A 24,203-nucleotide genomic window follows, 5' to 3' on the forward strand; every position below is an offset into this window, starting at 1 on the left:
AGATCTCCCTGTTCTGGGTGGGAGGGGGAGTGGGGGATCATGGTCTGCATAGTGGGGTCTACAGCCCTGTACTCTGACCCAGGAGGTCATCCTCACCTTCCAAATCATAGCAGATCTACGTCAGGCTGGGGCTTACAACAGGGGACAGGACTGTGGAGGTAATCTCTTTATAGCTGTAACCCCTCTCTCCTGATCACACAGTGCTGCTATACTGTACCCACATCTGCCCTGCTCCTTTCTTCAGTCCCTGCAGTGTCTGTCAGCCCTTGTGTTTCCCATCCTCTCCATTCCTGCTATAATGTGCCAGTACTTACACTCTGCTATACACACTGCTGCTATAATGTGCCTGCACTTACACTCAGCTATATACTTAGCTGCTATAATGTGCCTGCACTTACACTCAGCCACTCACACTGCTGTATAGAGAAGTTTCTGTCTCTGTCCCCCTGCACAGCTCTGTGATTCTCACTTCCTGATTGGTCCATGCTGAACACCCCCCCCCCTTCCCCAAAGCTGTCATGTGACCACACAGACCTCTCACAGCAGCCCTGCTTCTCTATTCTAGCCTGTTGTACTACACTACTGCATTATGGGGATCTGCAGTTCCATCCTGTATCTACAAACTGCTGCTGTGTTATCAGGGTTATGCACTTACTATACATTATACTCCACATGCTGATTGCTGTACTGTAACTTATAATATCACATATTCAGCTGTTTCTCATTGTTTGTTTCATCTGTTCTACATGTAATTCAGAATAAAATAGGGCGTGGAACAAATTGTCTGCATATCAGTGATTTCTTATAGGAAAATTTGGTTTGGTATAAGAGTGGATTTGGATTACAAGCGCGGTCCCGGAACGAATTATGTTCGTAATCCAAGGAACCACTGTATTAATAAACCCTACTGTAATAAAAGTTCAAATGATCCCTGACTGTCTGGGAGCCCAGAGCACAGTACTGTAGTTTTTTAGGATTGAGCTAATTTCTGAAAACTGTCCAGGTTCCAAAACATATAACAATAACATCTGTAGTGAAAACAGGTCCAGCATAGCCAGCAAATGGAAATAAACTGGACCTGTTCTCACTATAGATACTCTTGGATACAAGTCTGTTTGCTTACATTTGAGCTTTCGGGGCTTCCAGTTTTCTACATTTGGGGCCTTACTGGACTACTCCAAAGGTGCTGGAACATTGGAACATTTGTCTTTTCTGTGATGTCATTGGGCGTGTCAGAAGTTGTTGCTGCCACCAGATGTCACTGCTGAGGCCCGCTGTGATCAGGAGATATAGCCGGAGAGAGTGTGGCGGCCGTGCCTTCCCTTCCCTGCGCCATATCTCTGTAAACGCCAATCGTGAGACTAAATTGTCTGAATTTGTAACCAGCCGGAAAGTGGCACATTCTGCCATTGCGCTCTCTTCTTGCTGGCAGCAGCGATACCCACTGTCATCAATAACTTTTCATATCTCTGATGTCATGTCAACAGTTATTTTTCATGACAGTCACTCTTTAAACTTCCCTGGTGGTCTAAAGTTCTTGCCTTCATCCTCTGTGCCATTCCTGTGCAGTTAGTAGTTAGATCCTTATGCTAATCGAGCGGTTTGGAGCAAATCTAACCTGCTGATATGTCCCTTTTGTGCACGGAGTGCTGAGGATGAAGGTATGTATCTTACCTGCCTCCTCTGCACCGCTCCTGTGCTGTTAGCAGTAAGATCTTTATGCTAATTGGGCCGTTTGGAGCACTGGGGCTGGGGCTACCACACCCAGAGCTGCGATCTCCTCCTGACCACCCCGCCTCTCGTAATGTAAATCAACAGAGCAGGCCGGATCGGTACTCTGGGAAGTTAGCCCCGCCCCCAGTGCTCTAAACCGCACGATTTAGCATTAAATCTAACTGCTAACAGCACAGGAGCGGTACAGAGGAGGAAGGTAAGATTCATACCTCCATCCTCAGCACTCCGGGCACAAAAGGGACATATCAGCAGGTGAGAGTTGTCAAACCTGCTGATAGTTTCCCTTTAAGAGCCATCACTTTTATTTTTCCAGCTATAGAGTCAGATGGGGCTTTTTTGAAGCCATTGTTCCCTGTAATGACACCATATTTGTACATGAAATGTCAGCGTTCATGTACATGTGTGTGGGTGAGTATGCATGTCTATTTGTGTAAGTGTGTATGTCTGAGTGTACATGTGTGTTTACATGTCTGTGTGAGCATGCATATGTGCCAAATTTGTTTTTTGTTTTTTTTAGGATTTTTTTTTGAAAACTTCAAAGCAGTTAGATGTATTTTGCCTTGGATCTCCCTCGATAGTATGTATGTAGCTGCCGGGGCCTTCTTTATTTTCTCTGTTTTCTTCTGGATGGGTCCTGCCAGGTCTTCCATGGGGACAGACATGTAGAGTGATTGGGATTCTTCCTGCTGACAGTCATCCAGCATATGAATCATTTCCCTATAGACTCTGGAAGATTTTAGCTGTAAACTCCTGAGACTACACATCATGCGTATTTTGGGATGGAGACGTCACTTTGTAATTGTACAGCCTCCTAAAGTCTCCAGTGATTTTCTCAGTCAGCCACCAGGTGGCGCTGTAGCGCTTTCTGTTCCTGCAGTACAACAATGACATTCATTTTAGAGGTGAAAACCTATGCTGTATAAGCAGCAAATTTTCCACTTGTAAAAGGACACAATGTAGCCATACACTAGAGATTTTGGAAGTGCTGAAAGCTTGTGTTGCCTATCAGAGTATTTTTTTGACATGAACAAGTGTGACAGATGTCGAGTAATGGCGCAAACTTGCTTTGCCATATTGGATTTTTATTTTCTTATTGTAACTGGGTAATTACATAACTTATCATTACTAGGCCACAGATCACAGCAGATATTATTAAGCAGGTGTTTTTCTCTGGATTGTACTGTTAGCATTGTGGTCTAAGATGACAACAACCTTCATCCTCTGTGCTTCCTGTGCAATAGGGACATATCAGAAGGTTTGATTCCTCTAGTCTGCTGATAGTTCCCCTTTCTTAATTCTTAGAAATGTATAACAGTATGTATACGGAAGACAGTGGGGGAAATTTATCAAGGTGTCTTATAATAAGAATCTCTTTGTGTCATGTGACCTCTGAAGAGCTGCTGCATGCCCGTATTCCCCCCCATGGTGCTCATGTAAGAAGCTTTTGAGGACACGAAGTCTCTGCCCTTTCTCTGGAGCCTCTGTCTTTCATTGATCGCTTGGTTACATGATTTGTTTTGCAGTCGCTGTTCTCAGACACTATAATAAGGAGACACCTCAGAACAAGCCTCAGGGGATCATAAGAAAAGAACAGAAACCAGTCCACAGAGGTGATACGGTTATAACACACAGAAACCATGAAATGCAGATGTAGATTGTGCCCCCATTGTTAATGACTCTCCCACCTCAGTATAGGTGTCCCAGCCTGTGGACCTCCCCCTATGCTCTAAATAGGGGGCGTAGTGAAAGGCATTGTCCTGGTGAGACAGTCCCTGCAAAAACTGCAGAAGGCAACATAGTAATATAGAGCAAAACACAACTTTTCCTCTTTTTCTTAGGCTGCATTCACACATTTTAGTGTTTATCCTGGTCCGTGAATGTAGACCGCTATCCGTGCAAAACCGTCCATGTTTACATCCATTTTGCTTCTGTTTCGCATCCGTGTCCGTGTTTTTCACTGATCTGTATAAAGGATTTTAAATTACCTTGATTACATCATATCCGTGTTTTTCACAGATGAACACAGATGTCACATCTATATACATCTATGAAAAACACGGATCTCTTTGACTTCTATGGGGAATCCGTGCCGTGGTTTCGTTCCGAGTAATGACATGTTCAAATTTTATACAGAATGGATTGGAGATCTGTGAAAACACTGAACATGTGAATAGCCCAATACAAAGCAATGGACAACTTGACGGAATGTGTAAATGCAGCCTTGCACCTGCACTTATCTCTATTCTTCTATTGATATTAAACATACCGGGTTTTTAAGGGAACCTGTCAGCAAGATAGTGCTGATATGGTTCCCTGCAGCACAGTACAGACCTACTGTGCTGCTCCCTGAGGCCACCAGCCAGGTCTGCAGCTGTAGCTTTACATCGGGAAAGAAGGAGTTTTATTCTAATGCATGAGGGCGGAAGAGGGGCGGCAACTAGTCATCTGGGCCGGGAGCTGCCTGTGACTAGTCTCTCTGCCTATCAGCATACCGTGCAGGGATGATTGAAAATCATTGATGATCATCATTGATTCTGAGATTTAGACCAGGTTTGTGATGAATTTTGGGCGATAACTCTACATTCTTCATTTGAAAATTTTTATGAAAGAAACTTCAAAATTGTCATTTTTCTACCTTTTGAACTTTCCGCGGTCACCGTCCAGGTTAAATCATTACTATTTATTTTTAAGCGCCTTTGATTCATGTGCTAATGTGATTGGTTGTTATTCACACAGCGACACCAAATGTGTTCTACATGTAATATTTGCATTGTCGGGTATCTGGTGATTCTGTGTGTATGTCACTATATATATATATATATATATATATATATATATATATATATATATATATAATTTTAATGCTGCTGTTCTTGAACTTAATCAGTTCTGAAAGGCTGAACAGTTTGAGCTCCGTGCTGTGTGTTCCTATAGAGAACAAGGTAAATGTGTTTAATCGGTTTTTACACTCCATGGGTGAGGTGCAGAGCGCCCCCAGAGTGTAAAGACTATCGGTAAGTAGCGGTGCATCCTGCACCACTACTTACTGTAAAGGAGCGGGGGTCACCCCCAAAGCATCCCCCAAATGCACCCCCAATATACTTTATACTACCAGCAGTCCAGGAGGAGACATAGGGCCCTATTATATGGGACGATTATCGTGAGAAAAATCGTTATATTGTTCCAATTTCAACAATAATGGTTCTGTGTAATTGCAGGCAACGATCGAAAAATCTTTCGTATATCGTTGATTTAGATCTGAACCTAAATTATTGCTGTTCGCTGTAATTCCGCATTCGTTCGCTCAAGTTCCGCATTTGTTCACTATAATCGTTCAGTGTAATTGCACATTGTTCATTGTTTTGCTGGGATCAGAAGGAATAAACGATCATAGCAACAATCCCAATAACGATCGTAACTAACGACCATCGCTCTGTGTAATATGGTGAACAATTTCAGGTTAACGATAAACAATCTCGTTTGCGATCGTTTAGCGTTAGTCAATAATCGATAAAGATCTCTCCATGTAATAGGACCCTAAGAGCAGCCTCGGAGCCCCTGCAAGTGACATCCTCATTATGACTGGAATCCCTGTGAGCCTTGGTGTCTGAACACCTCAATAACTGTTATAACTGTTCTCTCCTCCGTGAGTTGGAACGCGTCGCAAATGGACGTACAGTTACGTCCCTGGTAATAAAAAGGGGTTAAAGTGTAACTGTAATTTTTTTAGCAAGCGGCAAGATATGTGGTCAAAATCCTGCCGCTGCACTCTCAATGCCGCCACGTGACAGAGATGGATTTCTTCTGGCAGCTCTATTGTATACAATACATCAACTGCGTCTCCAGCGAGCGCCTGCATCAGGAGGATCCTGCCACCCGCTAAAGATGATAGTAATACTTTAAAGGGGTTATCCAGCGAAAATCTTTTTCTTTCAAATCAACTGGTTTCCGAAAGAAATAGCTTTATAAATTACTTCTATTTAAGAAAACTCAAGTCTTCCCATACTTAACAGCTGCTGTATGTCCTGCCGGAAGTGGTGTATTTTTCTCTGTCTGACACACAGCTCTCTGCTGCCACCTCTGCCCATTTCAGGAACTGTCTGGAGCAGAAGCAAATCCCAACAGAAAACCTCTACTGCTCTGGACAGTTCCTGACATGGACAGAGGTGGCTGCAGAGAGCATAGTGTGAGACTGGAGATAATATACCACTTCCTCCAGGACATACATCAGCTTATAAGTATGGGAAGATCTTTAAATAGAAGTAAATTACAAATCTTTATAACATTCTGAAACCAGTTCATTTGAAAGAAAAAGATTTTCGCCAGAGTACCCCTTTAAGTCCTTTAAGTATATACATGATTCCAAGTAGGTATTTTTAGTTATCAGTGCACAGTGCCATTCCAGAGAGCATGCTGGTGTCCTCTCCATAGCTGCTGAATCCTGGCACATGCACTCTATGTAAGCAGAGATGCCACAAATACGTGCAAGGCCTGACAGATGGTGCTCCCTACGGCAAAGTGTCCATACATTTTGGAATTGCTGCTTACTTATGCTGTGGAGGCCTCCATTTTGGATACATTTTCAATAGAAGCGATGGATTAGTTCTGCTGTATTCATAGTGAGATTGCCATAAAGCAAAGCATGTTGCTCAGCCTGCCATAAGTCACGTTGGACAGAAGGTTAGAACAAAAAAAGCGGGATAACCAGTATGAGCTAAAATCTGGGCTAAATTACCCATGGATAATATAAATTCAAAGGTCCAGCTTAGCAAATCAGTGCACAGCCCCGCTGCAGTCACTAATTGACTGGGCAGCGGGGGGGGGGGGGGGGGGGGGGGGGGGGGGGGGGGGGGGTTTAAAGGGACCGGCATTTACCTACTCGCAGCGGGATAACAATCCTGCTGCGGGTATGTAATCTCATTGAAGAAACAGGGAAGGTATCTGCAGCGTGAAATCTGCTGCGGATACGGTACGTGTGAGCCCACCCTAAGGCCCCGTTCACACTGAGCAAAGAAGGCAGAATTCTGCTGCGCTCAGTCTCCTGCAGTGAGTGAATGGGAGAGCGCACGCGCGTCCGCTCCCGCTGCTCTCCGCTCAAAGAATTGACATGTTACTTCTTTAAGTGGAGAGGGAAGAAAGTGGACGTTTGCACGCTCTTCCATTCACTCACTGTAGGACAGTGAGCGCAGCGGAAAGGTCCACCACAGAATTTTGCTGTTTTTGCTCATTTTGAACGGTGGTTTATCAGTGAGGAATTCTAAAGGAATTGTAGAGGACAGTTTTCTGCTTGAAATTCCTCGCCTATTCAGCTCTAGCAGAATAGGCTCACAGCCGCGCGCCTTTCCACCGGCTCCATAGACACCCTTCAATTGGTGGGCCGATTCCACTATCCGCCGAAAGAATTAACATGTCAATTCTTTTGGCGGAATGCGGAATTCGCCCGTGCATAGAATGGTGTCTATGGTATTAGCGGTGCATGGTGAGAGATGTGTGGTCGTGCACTAGTGCCGGAATTTATCCATGCAGATTCCAGAGTGCGAACCAACCCTTTGAGCAGAATGCAAGCAAAAATTTAAGCCCCCATTGACTTCTATAGGATTCCTCTAGCAGAATCTTCACAAAGAATTGACATGTCACTTCTATGGGCAGGAAGCGAATAAGCGGCAGAAAATTCTGCTTGGAAATTCTGCGATGTGAACAACAGAGTGGAAATCCCATTGAACACAATGGGACATTGCTCTGTTCATATTTTACGGAAAGGAATTTCAAGCTGAAATAAGAGCGGATTCCTCTTCAATTTCTCACCTATTCCTCAGTGTGAACCCACCCTTAGGACTAGTTCACTGCGTGCTCAGTGTCCTGCAGTGAGTGAATGGGAGGGTACAGCAGGATTCCACATATTCCATATTCTACAGGAGGAATTTCAACCAGTATTTAAGAGCGGATTCCTCTTCAATTCCTCACCTATTCCTCATTGTGCATGCGCCCTTAGGGTCAATATAACACCCTTTCATCATTTGTGTCTTCTAAATCAATGGAGAGATGGCCACGCCTGCTTGACTCCTTCAGTAACTTTCTAAGATTTCAAAGGAGAGAGCGATGTGGCCACCACTTTATTGATTTGATATCATCCCTGGATAAATGAGGTGCTGTTGATGTATACTAGTCCTGCAGAGACTGTACCTTGTGTGTAAGAAACCTCCAACCTATGACCTTTAGCTATGGTTGTAAAATGAGTTCACGTTTTGTCCCCCTTTCATAATTCTAAAGAACAAAGGGCGGCCATTGGCGAGATATCATGTCATTGTGTGTACTGTTAGTCCTGATAGTTCCAGGAGATATAGTAAATGATTTATGAGCCTTTTACTTCACATTTGTGTCATTCTCACAGTCCTTCCTCCTTCCCTTCAGCAGGGTGCACACCTGTCACACACATTGTAGGGGGAAAGAATCAGTGCAAGGCCTGAGAAGTCCGTCCGTTCTCACTAGTGTCAGAAAGTGATTGGATGCCTGGGGGGTGTAGAAGGAAAACCTTCACGAAGCATTGGTTTACAATTATTTTCAAAACTATATCCTAATCTACTCCATCCCTTGCTTTTTTTTTAGTGTGGGTGATTGTGCCTTCTGAGGGCAATGCCAATGAGCACCAAACTCGCTGACTGGCACTTGTTTGCTTCCGTAGACGCTCCCATCTAACAGGACCTTTAAGCAGGGTCCCCTGGGTCGACTGTGTGCAGGTCATTAAACCGGCTCAGGTAAAACCAACATTTGGTGGGGATTGTAACCTGCTTCAGAGTGTTCATCTACTCTAAGAAACGACTCTTACACATTACAGTGAAAAGTTAAAGGGGAACTCCGGAATATATTTTTTTTTTTTTATTCTTTTAAATCAACCGTGTCAGAAAGTTATATAGATTTGAAAATTACTTCGGTATAAAAAATCTTCTAGTACTTATCAGCTGCTGTATGTCCTGTAGGAAGTGGTGTATTCTTTTCAGTCTGACACAGTGCTCTCTGCTGCCATCTCTGCCTGTGACAGGAATTGTCCAGAGCAGCAGCAAATCCCCATGGAAAACTTTTACTGCTTTGGAGGATGCCTGAGGGAGAACCTAGCAGTGATCTCTATCCTCTAGAAAGGCTACCAATATGTAATGTGTGGGGTGCCAACACCTGGCAACCCCCTCCCCCCAATCCCTGTGCCCATGTGTACACTGTGAACGGAGCCGGAAACCGATGGCTTCATTCATTGTTTAGTGTCAGTGTCAGGTCACTGCGGCTCAGCCCTCATTCATTTTAGCTTATGCTAAACAGCAGATCTGCGTGTTATTAGTAGCCCTATCCTAAGGAACTTAAAGGGGTACTCCAGCAGTAAAAAAACCTTTTTTTATGTTGCTGCTCTGTTAGAAACCTCTCCGTTCTCCCCCGGTGTCTTCTGCTGACTGCGTCCCCACCACTTCCAAGATGGACTCACTCAGCCAATCACTGGCCATGGCGCTGTGCCACCTCAGTCACTGATTGGCTGAGCAGGCTGTCATTGCCAAGATGAGTCCATCTCAGAAGTGGCGGGGTTGCAGTCAGCGAAGAACACTGGGGGAGCATGGAGAGGATTCTGATAGGCAGCAACGTATAAAAAGTTTTCTACTGCTGGAGTACCCCTTTAAACCAAGCTGGAGGACTTTACAGCTTCTTTTCCCACCTGTTAAAATTGATTGTAGAAACAACTAAAGTTACTGTATGCGACCTTGCAGCCTTACACTACTAGCTTTAGGTACAAAGTCCCAAGTACCGCCTCGATGCAGTTATGTAACTAGTGTTAGATTTTATGTTTTACTAGAAGTGGTAAAAGATTGCCTCTTGTCTGAATTTTACAACCTTATATAAATCTTTTTTTTCCTCTAAATCCTTCAGGCAGGGATCACACAGGCCATTTTGATGTGAGGTTTTTTTTTAATCCTTGCAGGTTGACTCCTTCTGGCAGGATCCACTATCGATTTGGGCTAAAGCAAAATGGCATTTAAAATTATTGTCCAATGGTCAAAATGTTCTAGTCAGGATCTACCAATTAAATCCTACTGCTAAAAATTGATCCGGTTGTATAAAACAAATAGGGACTTTAACATATTAATTACCCCCCTTATAGCTCCCCTGATGACATAGCCATCCATGCATAGATGAGGAGTACCTGGAGCCAGTAGTGTCGCTTGGATCTGACAATCTGTTTAGGGTCGGCAACATTCTCTGAACCTGAATGCTGGGCGTTCGATTCTCCACGCCGCCCTAGAGAATCCTGGAACGCTTGAATATGGCCATAGGCTGTTTCCATGTTTTCCTGGCAGCCTTAGGCCTCATTCACACAATATGTGCCGCAATTCATGCTGCAATGACCGGAGGATTGTGGCAAGGATCCCCTAAAAGTGCAGCCGCTCAGAGATGACAGGAGCGCTTAATGTGCATTCCTCTCATTCCATCTGACAACAATCTCATAAATAGGTCTGTAAAGCGGAGAGAAGAAACCTGGAGGCCGGAGGCACCTTACCTGCCATTGTACCCAGAATAGCCCTGTGCTCTGCCCGCTCCATCTAGCAATAAGGGTATGTTCACACTGAGGAATTGAAGAGGAAAGTTTTCTACTTGAAATCTCCTCTTCTTCACCTCTGGCGGACTTCGAGCGAAAAGTGGAAATTCAAGGCCCCAGGGACTTGTATGAGATTTCTCTAGTGGAATCCGTCCAAAGAACTGACATGAAAGCGGATCCACTGCGGAATGATCCGCACATAAATTCATACATATTTTACAGGTGGAATGTGCACACGGATTCAGCTTGAAATTCCTCGCCTTTTCTTTGGTGTGAACATAACCTTAGGAGGAGATTTATCAAACATGGTGTAAAGTGAAACTGGCTCAGTTGCCCCTAGCAACCAATCAGATTCCAACTTTCATTCCTCACAGGCTCTTTGGAAAATGAAAGGTGGAATCTGATTGGTTGCTAGGGGCAACTGAGCCAGTTTCACCTTACACCATGTTTGATAAATCTCCCCCTTAGTGTTTTTTTCCCTTATTGTGTGTGCCACTGCATGCTTTATATATTGGCATATGTCCAGCAGTACTCTGAGTGTATACGTCCGATAGGAGCCCCAGATATGATATGAATGGCATTTTATGTAATTGCTATAAACAAGACTCCTCACATGGTAGAGCCGCTTTCTCTACCCTGTTCTGATATGGACGGAACTAATGGTGGTTTTACACGGGACGATATATTGTTCGAATTCGAATGATAATCGTACGTGTAAACACAGCGAACAATCAAGCGACGAGCGACAAATCGTTCATTTTGATCTTTCAACATATTCTAAAATCGTCGTTGATCGTTCGAAAAAAATTTGCAGATCTTTCCGTGTAAACATTATTTCAACGATTTCACCTATGTGTGAGATAGGCTTAAGCGATCGCAAAACGATTTTTCTGTACGATGTATCGTTCTGTCTAAACGCTGATCGTTATAAGAAAAACATTGTTCATTCAAAATCGTTAATCGTGCAATCGGGCAAATTATCGCTCCTATTACATTTATCGACATTATCGACCTATTACATTTACAATGGGGGATGTGCGGCTGACAGTACTGAGGGCACTGATCTGCGACTTCGGCCCCTGCTTACTCAGTGGTGTCATACGGCCCAAAGTGTTTCCCAGTGAAAATATTTCTTCTACTATAGAAAAAAATGCAGCTTTCTCAAAGAACGATGTGAACTTGTGACCACCCTGCTCATTTTATGTCTTAGTTATTGAAGTTAACCATTGTAAGTCTCCTTGCAGGAAAGCTCCAGAAACCCTCGGCTTGCTGACCTTGGTGGAAGGTGGTTGGACGGACCATACCTGTATTTTCAGGCTTTGGCTTGTATGCGGCTTATGGATTACCTTTTCACTTGTTACTTCAGTTTGAAAACTTAGCAGAGTTCACGGACCTGTGTAAAACTTAATGGGAAAACCAAGGCTGATGTCTTTGTTACTGCTCTGTATCATGTACTGTTATCGTACATTCCTATAACTTCTATTCCTCTATAGATGTTATCTTTTCAGGAGTTCCAGTTGTGACTGGACTGGACCAGCACTGATCTTAGTGCCCTTTATCTGACCTGGACAGGCAATCCCGTCTTGCAGGGCTAATAGGTCTCGAGATTCGGTTATCCCCAGCGTCTAATCTCTAAGCTGCCTTGAACCCCCAGCTATACGCTGGATAGTGCCGGCACGCCATGCAGAACACTTCAGACCACCGTGATCCATTCACTTTCTATGACGCCGCTGCAGGCATCTCACCAGCTTTGTATGTGACGCCTTCCCTTGTGTTTTATAGGAGAGATAAAGCGTCATGTGCTGCCAGTAAGGCAGTAATATTGTGAGGCGTCAGCGCATGGCATTACAAGTCTGCCATTCACGATCGGCCTTGGAATTAAATTATAACATTCAATTTGCATGTTTCTTTAACATAGATCTACTTATTTTCTACCTCATAATCCTATTCATGTGACATGGTAATCCCGCATAATGACTAATAATGCATTGCAGCGCCTGAGAACACGTTTGAACTTCTCCAAGGAGTCTGTTCTGCATTTAGTCTCTCTCTCTGTGGTATGTCATTGTTTTGCAGAAGGTTTGTGTGCACAGTTCTTGTTCTCGTATAAACCCCCCTCCCCCCCCCAAGAATCCTGATAAATAATGAATATTGTCTCATCGCTATTAGAGACTCGCAGTCTAATGGATATTGCACATGGATCGATTGGCATTAGAAATGAGCACAACTGGAGCATGCTGTAGTCCGATCGTTCGCCATTTGATTACTGGTGGCTGAAGAAGTTGGATGCGGCGCTAGGGATTCCAGGCAAACATGGATACAGCCTATGACTATCCATATTTTCCAGGGCTGCATCCCACTTCTTCACCCGCTGTTATTAAAGTGCTGCACGGTGGAGCATGCCCTTATTGTTCTCATCTCTAATTAGCGTTTAAAAATCATTACATGACAGTGTTCCCAGTCATTGTGCAGAGATTGCACACATCGGTGATAATTCACTTCTGTGTCATTGATGAGAACTTCTATGGTGGCCTAAACAATTGTCACTTGTTGGCGTTGTATCTGCTACGTAGGAAAAGCCAGAGATGTTTCATTGGATTGAAGTCAGGGCTCCGTCTAGATCATCTTAGGCTCATGGGGCGCCGAGGAGGAAGGTATGTCTCTTACCTTTCTCCTTGGCGCAGTTCCAGTGCAGTTAGTAGTTGAATCAACAGCCGGAAGCACCGTTAGGAGCACTGTCCTGCCCCCATCGCGCTGAGCCGCCCTGCTCCTTCTATTGATAGAGGGGGCAGGCCGGATAGGCGCAGTGCTCCTAACGGTGCTAAAAGGAGGAAAGTAAAAGACTTAGCTTCCTCCTTTGTGCCTCTGCTCCTCTGTTCCCCTTTAAAGCCAAAGCTAGGAATGGATTGGAAAAGAGGAGAAACCTTATGGTGCGTTTGCACAGAGCTATTATCGTTCCAATTTTCGCAATAACTATTGCATTTGAGCGATAATCGGCTCGTGTAAACACAGCGAGAAATTGTTCTTTTTGATCTTTCAACATGTTCTCAAATCGTCGTTGGTCGTTCGCTAAAAATTCGCAGATCGCTTAAAGTAAAGTCTTTCACCGATTTACCCTATGTGTGAGATGGGCTTAAGCGATCTTAAAACGATCGCAATAGCAATTTTTTAGACTATTTCTCACTTTGTCTAAACGCTGATCGTTATAAAAACCAAATTGTTGCTTCAAAATCGTTAAACGATTGGGCGAATTATCGCTCCGTGTAAACGTAGCATTAGTCTTTCCTATATGACCTGTTCCTGACTTTGGCTTCAACAACCTGTCAGCTAAGTCTGTCTGTGTAAACGCATCATAAGGTGATCAAGAGAAATTGGTGGCCCCCAGAGCTAAATTTCAGTCACAGAATTCTATTTATTATATATAAAAAAAAATTCACTTTCATTCATTGTCATTCTGGGCATCTTTCCTATATTGTGCTTTGAACAGTTAAAATCCAGACCTGCCTGTGTTTAGGACGCTATGGTTCTTGTCTCTACACACTAGGCGTGTCCTGCTCGCTGGCTGTTTCCAAGTAGGCCAGGTCATGAAGGCGTATGTGACTGGATTAAGACCTCTGCAGAACGTACAGCAGGTAATCCAGATGTAAGAGGTGACACTACTGTTAACCTCTATGAAGTTCAGCTAATTGTATGCGACGTGGTTATGTAGAGTGTCCTGTAAAACCAACTAAAGTCACAATGTAACTTAAAGCTGTGGACTCCAAACATTGCTGGCAGCGGAGTCCAGATCTCCCCCATCTATGGCCATGGCAAGTTCCATTCAGGCTTGTGCATGGGTATTGTGTGTTGAACTTGCCATTCTCCCGCTGCTGGGGTCCCTGAAAGTTACATAGTGGCGTAGCTACGGTGTGCGAGAATCCTGTCCTCTATCATCCTATCATCTATCACCCACAAAAAAGGATCAAAACGCATCAATTTTTTTAAAGGGGTAGTGTGGTGTTAGAAAATTATTCACTAAATAACAAACATTACAAAGTTATACAACTTTGTAATGTATGTTATGTTAGTGAATGGCCCCCTTCCCCGTGTCCCCCCAGCCCCGGAAGTGTAGTGCACTATACTTGCCTGATTCATGTCGACCCCGGCCGCCATCTTGGGGACAATGACGTAGTCTTCGGGAGGCCGGACCAGGCCTCCTTCATGCCGGCCCCCCTCTGCCGCGTTATCAGCTGCTCAGCCGCGATTGGCTGAGCTTAGTTATGCTCAGCCAATCGCGGCTGAGCAGCTGATGACGCGGCAGAGGGGGGCTGGCATGAGGGACAGCTGCAGCGGTTCGGCCGGCCTCCCGAAGATTACGCTGCACTACCACTTTTTTTGTACATTTAAAAAAAAAAAAAAAAAAAAAAAAAAAAAAAGGGGATTCGTTTTGATCCTTTTTTTTTTATACAGTAATTGGAGTGAATGGAAAAACAGATCGAAACGGATGCACACAAATGCGTCAGTTTTTCCATCCATTTTTTTGTAAAAATGAAATGTGAACCCAGCCTTAGAGAGCAGCCTGGTCCCTCCTTTATTTCTCCAGTTATTTTTGTGTCTGAATTGAAGAGGGGGCTGTTAATGTGCGCTGGGCCACTCTGCTGAGGGTAGTAGTACTGGTGGTGGTAGTACTGGGTAGGAACCCGGCTAGTCACTTGCCTGATGGTAGTCACGGTATGGGCACGAGGGATAGCAGCTGTAGACCGGGAACCTGACCAAGCGGAGGCCGAGCAATTCTTCGTTGTCCTTAGTCAGGGCACCAATAATTAAACCAATGCCAGGGTTCAGAAACAACGGTAGTTGTGCATTTATTGAAACGGTGGTAACTAGTAGCAACAGTCTCTCCGGATGCAACCGGCAATAAGGCAGACTTGGATAAGGCAAAGCAGTGGGTGATGCTGCAATAGGCTGTGATGGTAGCGTATTGAATGATGGTAGTAATACTGAGGATAAGATACTGGGCAGAATGAAGCTGAGACGAATACTTGCTGTGGATGATGATGGGAGATGTTGAGAGGAATGTCTGAAGAATCGGCACCCAGATCTTGGATTGAGATGAGAATCTTTAGGACTTGAGAAGGAAGACACAGCCAGGTCTCGATTGGACCGGAACACCTCTAGTAATGCTGGAGCAGCAGAGCACACGTGTCTCTCTTCTGACAGTGGAGAGAGGACACACACAACCTGTCCCCTTGAAGGTAGAAGACAGGACTGACACACAACCTGTCCCCTTGAAGGTAGAAGACAGGACTGACACACAACCTGTCCCCTTGAAGGTAGAAGACAAGACTCACACACACAACCTGTCCCCTTGAAGGTAGAAGACAGGACTGAGGTAGAGAGGAAGTCACATGGTATCCGCCGCCAAAGCTCGATGGCTATTGGGGTTACCATGGCAGCAGGGGAAGTCACGTGACATCAAGCCATTGCATCATCACACCATTGGGCATACTGGACTGAATATACATGATACATGAGTAAAACAGTAAACCTGAATACTGAGGGGGTGACAGGATACACAGTTTGCAGTGGACCACAGTTTCCAGAACGGAGGCAATAAAATAGTGACAGACTCAGATATAAGAATACACTTTTGAGAAAAACAACAAGAGGAGAAACTCTATTCTGGGACACTGCAAATGTGTCTGAGGGGCCTGCGGTCCTAATGAGGGTTATTTTGGGAGACTGTTGCCCATTTGCCTTGGAGGATATTGATCCTCTTATTAACCCCTTCACGTCAGCCATACGGCTATATACGTTCCTGCTGCACATACCCCGTACAGCAGCCAGGTGTATAAACGTTTCTGGTTGTGAAGGGGTTTTAATGTGTGCGGGGCCACTTCAATGCGATTGGCCCTGCACACATTACTGTCTCCAGACCCGGGAGTGATGACAGGCAGCCGCAGTCCCGCAGCTGCCTATCATTAACCCCTTTAAACACTGCAATGTACATTGATCATGGCATCTAAGGTAGTCAGTGACAGGACAAGGACCTGTCACTGACTGATCAGGACCCCTGTAGCAGGGGGTAAGCCACTTACCTCCATCCTGTTGGACCTGCAATCTGTGCTTTTAGGCAGACTCTATGTACAGATCGCCGATAATACTGATGAATGCTATGCTATATGCAAATGCAAAATGTGTAAAAAAACAAAAAAAAAAAACTAATAGAAAAATGCCTAAATAAACATTTAAATTACTCCCTATCCCATCATAAAAATAAATAAATAAATAAACCTATAACATCGTAGGGTGCGAAATTGTCCAATCTATTAAAATATACCAATATTGTTCCCATATGGTGAACACCCTAAATGAGAAAAAAAAACACTAGGATTGCTGATTTTTTTTAAAAATAATAAATTAGAAAAAAAATTGAAAAAAAGCCCCCATTTTCACAACTAATAGGTAACCCACCTGGCTTTGGTGGCATTTCTTGCCAATACCTTCAGTCTGTCTTTCCCTGTACACATTGTTTAGGTGCATGTAGATCTGTCACCATACAGATTTACTATTGAGAACTGTGCTATAAACCAGCTTAACAAATGAAGAGACCTAGACAGACTTAGGAGGGCATTGTAAGCTGGTGTTAGCACTGCTCTCTTTGCCCCCGGGGGGGGTTAGTCTGGCAGAGCTCCTTGTCCCATCTTCTGTCTTCTTATTTTATAGTTATATTTTCACATCATTTCTAAACTCGCTCAGGCTTGTTTAGCGACAAATGGCTGCCAGGATATTGTTTGTATTGTACTTTCCTTGTTTGCTTTTCATTCCATGCAAGACTAAGGTGGCACAGAGATGGCAGGAAGATGGTAAAGAAGGAAGTAAATCCAGATCTTAATACTGTAAACTCCTGAGACACCAGTATTTTACTTTTTCTGTGTCTTATTTGACTGTGGTGTGAAATTGTCAGCAGTCACCAGTTACTTACACTACATCTTATGCAGTTGTTTGGTTATTTGTACAGCTACACAAATATCATGAAACATTTATTTAGACACTTGTCGCAGTAGTTTTGGAAGGGCGGCAGCAAAGAGAAGTGATAGCATTTAAGAAGTGCTCAGTTTTCTCTATAGTTTAAAAGTGACTGTCCTCCATATGGCCCCATTCACACTGAGCAAGAATGTCAAAATTCCGCGCTCAGTCTGCTGCTTTGAGTGAAGGAGAGGGCACGTGCTCCTCCGACAGCCACTCTCCGTTTAAAGAAGTGACATGACATTTCTTCCAGCGGAGAGCAGCGGCAGCGGACACACGCGTGCCCTCTCCTTCACTCAAAGCAACAGACTGAGCACGACGGGATTCCGCGGCGGAGAATGGGTGTGAACGGGGCCTATGCGTTCGAACACTCCAAATGTTTGACCCCCAATTTGGAACTTGAGTACACTGGGTGTTTGGGAAGGCTTTTGAAAAAGGTCATGTCCTTGCTAACAGTGGTTCTCTGTTATCAGCCACTATAGCAGTCCGTATTCTAGAGGCATCAAAACTCCTAAACTGTTTGGGGGAAATTTATTGAGCAGTCTTGGGGTCCTTTTACTTGCAGAGATCTTTGGCCATCTGCAGCTGCCAGCATTTAAAGAACTCTGGGCCACAACTAAAAATCCTGTACAGATAATAAAGAATGTATACTTACCTGTCCCCATGTCCCCCACAGTGCCACATCAATGGCTCACTGACAGCTGCCAGTCATCATTTCCTCACAGGTGTTTGCTACTTCTTAACTGTGAGTACCTGACCCGGCTGACGGATTGTCTCTCCATCACTGAGTGGCTGAGCGGGCATTCCTGAACCGGGTTGTGACATTACCCGCTGCGGTCCATAAGCGGTGATGCGCAGGGACAGGTAAGTATACATTCTTTACATTCCCCCACACCCTGTCTGCACTGGATTTTTAGTTGTGGCCCAGAGTTCTTTAATCATATGGCCATTAACATTCATTGTTATCGGCCACATGATTTACGCATGCAGGGGTTATGGCTGGCGTACGCCATGGAGAGGGTACAGAGAGGCACCTTCTCTGTGGCGTAGGTTTTATAAATGTCTCCCGAAGTGAAGTCCCATGTTTTTCTCTTTGGCTATTACTTTGCAGGTGCCTAGCAGGGATTACACAGTATATTTCTCACTTGGATAGTTTTATGTTTCTTGCTCCAAGGTTGGATCAGGTAAAAATCTTTGTCTCTGCAATAAAACTGCCCAGTGTTTGTCATTGGGCTCTGTCATCTGGCATCTCCTACCAGTGCGGCTGTTCACTATTGTGAAGGTTAAAGATGGAAAGATGTAAAGATACTGCTGGGGTATATAAGGCTACTAGCAATATCCATGTAAACAAAAAAATGAGGCCATGTATAGGCCTCATGGGCACCCGTGGAACAAATTTAGTGAACACACAGAATGAATATATTAAATATGCAAACTATATTATGCGTTGTTTTGATAAATGCAGCCCTGTTTTAAAGGGATTATACCATTTTAGGAATCTATTACTCATCCACAGAACATGCCATAAATGCCTCATACAGATACGCCCTGCCCCCCCCCCCCCTATTTTAATTGATTTTTATTAATCCCATTTGTTAATTCCCGCTATAATGTAAACCTTAAATGGTGGAAACTGCCAATTCCCAGCTGGTGTAAGCCTCTATTCACACCTCAGTATATTTTTTAACTCTGCAAATTTGAGTCCGCTGTTTTTCATCCCCAATCCGCAAAACTCCATCAGTATTCCATCTGTATTACATCTGTAGTTTTTGCTGACCTGCAAAATTGAAAAAGTGTACTTAATAATAAACTAGTCTCTATTTGCAAATTGCGGGTCCATATTTTTGCAGATCGCATCCGCATAAATACAGCTGCCATAGGGTTCTATTAGTGTGTCCGTGGAAGAAAGGATATACAAAATAGCTCTCACACCTTGCGCAAAGAGATGTCCCTTGAAGTCAAGTCTCGCTCAGTCAAGGAGCCTTAGAACATTGGGGATTTAATGCCAAGCCAAACCATCTCTGCAAAAGGAAAAATTTCCCCTCATCAATGCAGAGCAGGGTGTTGTCTGGCTACTGAGAGGTCTATTGACGTGGATGACCTCTCACTAGCCAGTCAACACCCTGCTCTGCACTGATGAGGAGCAAAAACCCAGAAACAGCTGTCAATCTGTAGATGGGAAATTTTTCCTTTAGCAGAGATTGTTTGGCTTGGCATAAAATCCCCAGTCAATGTTCTAAGGCTCCTTGACTGAGTGAGACTTGACTTTGCTCAAGAGGTGTAAGAGCTATTTTTGCATATCCTTTCTTCCCAGAATTCTCAGTGGAGCAGCAATGGTCTGTAAGTCTCCACACGTCATTATGACGGGCTCTCCTTAAGGAGGGTCACTACCCCTTTGACCGGTGTCCATGGAGGAATTTTAGTCTGCACTAGGGCCTGTCCTTTTTTTTTTTTTTTTTTCTTTTTTTTTTTTCAGGCACAGATCACGGCCCTGTACACACCTACAGATGTGTGAATGGGGCCATTGAAATACATTGACCCTATTTTGGACAATTGTGGACGTGTGATGAGGGCCTAAGTGTCGGACAGAGAAAGATAACAGCAGTTTCACTCTGTCAGTGAATTAGAGGGGGATTTATTACACTGACAGTTCACACGCTATGCACAGGAATAAGATCTGCCAGATCTATTAAAAGGCACAAGACTAAGAAATCTACTCCAGTCATGAGCCCGAGGAGATTCAATTAAAGAGTTTATATCACATGAAACCCATGTCTTGCTTTTCTGACCCTGCAGTCAGTTAATATTAGCAGTAATGGTGGGTGGGGGTCACACATGTCAAATATCTGAAGAACATAGGGACTGAGAGCAGGGGGATTATACACCATCTCTCTATTTGGCCGCCCTTTATTCCATTATTCGCTGTGAGTGGCAGAGTTAGCTTCTTCCAGCTGTTTTCTCCATCCTTGTCCTGAGAACACAGATTTAAAGCACCTTACTCTGAGCATACATGGGGGGGGGGATGTAACAGATGTAATAGGAAACACCTTCTATAGGGTTTCCTTTAGTATCTGGATGGTTTTAGGATTTGTAACCAGTACTGTGTTTCCCCAAAAATAAGACATCCTCCCAAAATAAGACACCCCAGCTAGCCTACCAACTAGCCTAAAAAAGGCATCCCCCTCAAAATAAGGCACCCCTACCCTAAACTAAAGGCCCTATTACACCAACAGATCTGACAACAGATTATCTACCAAAGATTTGAAACCAAACCCAGGAGTGGATTTGAAAAGAGGAGAAATCCAGTCTTTCCTTTATGACCTGTTCTCTGTTTATAGTCTGTTCCTGGGTTTGGCTTCAAATCTTTGGCAGATAATCTGTCGTCAGATCTGTTGGTGTAATAGGGTCTTAAGGCACTTCCCAAAAAGTAAGGCTGCTAACCACCCACCTGACCCAGCCCCTCCCCCTCCCCACTCACCTAATCCCCTCGTGGACCTTGACAACCGGCACTGCAAGCACACTGTTCCATGGTCCACATGTCTGTCCACACATCCCAATGTCCCGCTGCATGGTCTCTTGGTCCTACAGGACTGTGGTGAGTAAGCCGAGGGGGCAGACTGGGGGGAGAGAGACGAGGGGAAGAGTTGAGGGGGGGAGGCCAGGGCAAGAGAGCTGATGGGGGAGAGAGCCAAGGGGGGGGAGACCAGGAGGAGAAAGCCAAGGGGAAGGCCAGGGTGAGAGAGCTGATGGGGGAGAGAGCCAAGGGAAAGGCCAGGGTGAGAGAGCTGATGGGGGAGGCTGGGGGGAGAGAGCCAAGGGGAAGGCCAGGGCGAGAGAGCTGATGGGGTAGAGAGCCAAGGGGAAGGCCAGGGCGAGAGAGCTGATGGGGTAGAGAGCCAAGGGGAAGGCCAGGGCGAGAGAGCTGATGGGGGAGAGAGCCAAGGGGAAGGCCAGGGCGAGAGAGCCAAGGGGGAGGCCAGGGCGAGAGAGCTGATGGGTGAGGCTGGGGGGAGAGAGCCAAGGGGAAGGCCAGGGTGAGAGAGGTGATGGGGGAGAGAGCCAAGGGGAAGGCCAGGGCGAGAGAGCTGATGGGGAGAGAGCCAAGGGCAAGGTCAGGGCGAGAGAGCTGATGGGGAGAGAGCCAAGGGCAAGGCCAGGGCGAGAGAGCTGATGGGGAGAGAGCCAAGGGCAAGGCCGGGGCGAGAGAGCTGATGGGGAGAGAGCCAAGGGCAAGGCCGGGGCGAGAGAGCTGATGGGGGAGAGAGCCAAGGGGGAGGCCAGGGCGAGAGAGCTGATGGGGAAGGCTGAGAGTAGAGAGCCAAGGGGGGAGGCCTGGGGAACAGAAATAAGTCATCCCCCGAAAATAAGACATAGTGCTTCTTTGGGAGGAAAAATTTATTTAAGGCACTGTCTTATTTTCGGGTATGAACAGTATCTGTATTGTTATCTCTTCCCTAACAATTTAACCTTAATATAACAACAATATCCATTTCTTTTTTGATTCTACTTGCAGAATAATGGGATCTCTGTTACTTTTCCATCTTACTACCGTGCAGTTGTATTTCTCATTAAGCTAGCTGCTGCTGCTGCCTATTCTATACTCGGCCTGAATAGGTAATAGGTTTCCTAGTTCATTATGTTCTTACAATGCGGGTGTAATATGCACTTTGGAACATTCACACAAGCTACTTATTTCTGACACTCCCTGGTATCAGCCGGCTGAAGGTTACTAGCTGATTAGCTGGGAAGAATGCATGGGACCAATCTATTTCCATGGTTATACCAGTAACCCTCCCCGCTCTCACTGAATTGCTTGTTTAAGCCACAGTTCTTCATACAAGTGTCTGTGTGTTTCCACTGTGTATTTCTTAACATAAAGCAGTAGCTAAAATGTACCCTGAAAGTGGTTAAGATTATATCCATATACAATATGTGTTGGGTCAGTGGGGTCTGCCCATATATTCTGTGGATGGATGTTGTGCTGATCCTTTGTTCTACCTCCTTGCTCATCCTAAAAATAAAAAAGACTAATGCTTATGAATCGGGCACATTTTGTCTACAGTGAATTTCTCTCCTCATCTGGAAGTTCGGCCATTCTGATCTGATGGGGGTCATGCACATTATGGTCTTATTACGTGTTCGTATTTATTGCGACCTGTATCAACAGACAAAGAGAGATATTTGCCTCTGATCCCACAGCTGCCATGGTACACTTTAATTTTGCTGCAGATCCTATCTGTATGAATATACCCTAAAGGGCAGCACACTGGCTGAGCGGGACATCCAGACACTGGGACCCTCTGAAGCAAGCCCGAGTGTGGACTGGTAATGTATGTACCAGGCGGCGGGGGGTTAAGGGGGCTGACTCTTACATACTCCCAGCAGGATGACATTTCCGCTGCGAATATGTAATCTCATTGAAAGGGGCAGTGAAGGGATCACCAGTGGACTCACAGTGTAAAATCCGCTGTTGATACGTTATGTATGAACTCGCCCTAAAGGGCAGCTGCACTTAAAGGGATTATCCAGGGTTAGGAAAACATTCCACTTTCTTCCAAAACCAAAGTCACCCCTGTCCTTAAGTTGTGCGTAGTAGTAGTTCAATTTGGCTCCATTCTCTTCAATGGAACTGTTCACATTCTGGTTTCCTCTCTGAACTGTGACCCTGCAGTTGCCAGGCAACAGTGCAGACACTTTGGGTCCTATTCCACGGGCCAAGCAGGGCCCGATCAACGATGTAATCGAGCGCCGATCTGCTAGATTGCCGCTCGTTTACTGGTCCTATTCCACGGCCCGATGATCGTTGAGCGAGGGCTGCAGGGACATTGTTACCGATGCCCTTGCAGCATACGTTACCTGCAGGGCTTCTCCTCCATTCTGTCTTCCTCCCTGGGTCCCGCGCGCTCTAGCTTCAGAATGGCCTGTCAGCTGACAGGCCACTCAGCCAATCACAGGCCGCGGTCCCGGTCTGTGATTGGCTGAGCGCTCCGTCAGCTGGCAGGCCATTCTGAAGCTAGAGCGCGCGGGACCCGGGAAGGAAGACAGCATGGAGGAGAAGCCCTGCAGGTAATGTATGATGCTGCTGCTTCTCAAATCGTCGGTCGTCCGTCGCGCACCGCTATTCCACCGTAGCGATGCGCGGTGGGGAAACAATGATTTTAGGTCTGGCCCTAAATGAACGATCAGCCGATGATCGTGTCATCGACTGATCGTTCATGTAGGGCCAGACCTAAAAGCAGCGTTCTCTCTATTTCACTGAGCGATTCGGCCGATCATCGTTCCTGTGGAATATTGCCTTTTCCCACAATCCCTCTTGCTTGTACTGCCAGTACTAATGGGACAGATCATGTGACGATTGAACTGAGCACGAGCGTCCCGAGAAAGTGGATGCCTGTCGGGTCGTAACCAAGGGCAACAGATAATCAAGCTAAGCAGCACATGGGGGGGGATTGGGGAATCTATAGCTTTCATACGATGGATTATAAGAAATGCTTGTACATTAGATATATATTTCCTTTCACATAATCTATCAGTATAGACCTGGTTTTCGTTATGATGCCGCCCCTTTAAAATATGACGACTGGCCAGAGCTGTGTTGGTTTCTTCTAACCAACCTGGAATCTGAAAAGAAGCAAGAACTAAACAGTTGTCTTCACATAGGAATCTGAGTTGGCTAACATTGCTAGTCACTGACTGACAGGGTATCTTCCCCTAGGTGGCACTAGAGAGGCAGTTGTGGAGGAGAGCGCTCGGAGAGACTGCTGTAGTGGCGGCTGGGATGTGGATGAGAAGGTGCACATTCCCTGACTATATAATACTCACAGGACTGCTGACTGCAGAGAACTTTCTAACTAACAGTGAACTTTATTCTGATCGGTCCCCTCCC

The 24,203-nt window shown here is 45.2% G+C and overlaps 1 protein-coding gene across 3 annotated transcripts in view; it reads left to right on the top strand.

Moving 5' to 3' along the window:
• NME7 (NME/NM23 family member 7) overlaps positions 1 to 24,203 on the top strand; it is a 101,822-nt gene that overhangs the window by 2,441 nt on the left and 75,178 nt on the right. The window contains exon 2 of one of the 3 annotated variants that reach the window (XM_069945627.1): positions 3,258 to 3,344. The exons of the other annotated variants lie outside the window; for them this stretch is intronic. The gene's annotated coding sequence lies outside the window, so the exon portion shown is untranslated. The remainder of the gene's footprint in view (positions 1 to 3,257; positions 3,345 to 24,203) is intronic. 3 annotated transcript variants of the gene reach the window in all.

Source organism: Dendropsophus ebraccatus, chromosome 11 (assembly GCF_027789765.1).
Source record: "Dendropsophus ebraccatus isolate aDenEbr1 chromosome 11, aDenEbr1.pat, whole genome shotgun sequence".
Lineage (NCBI taxonomy): Eukaryota > Metazoa > Chordata > Amphibia > Anura > Hylidae > Dendropsophus > Dendropsophus ebraccatus.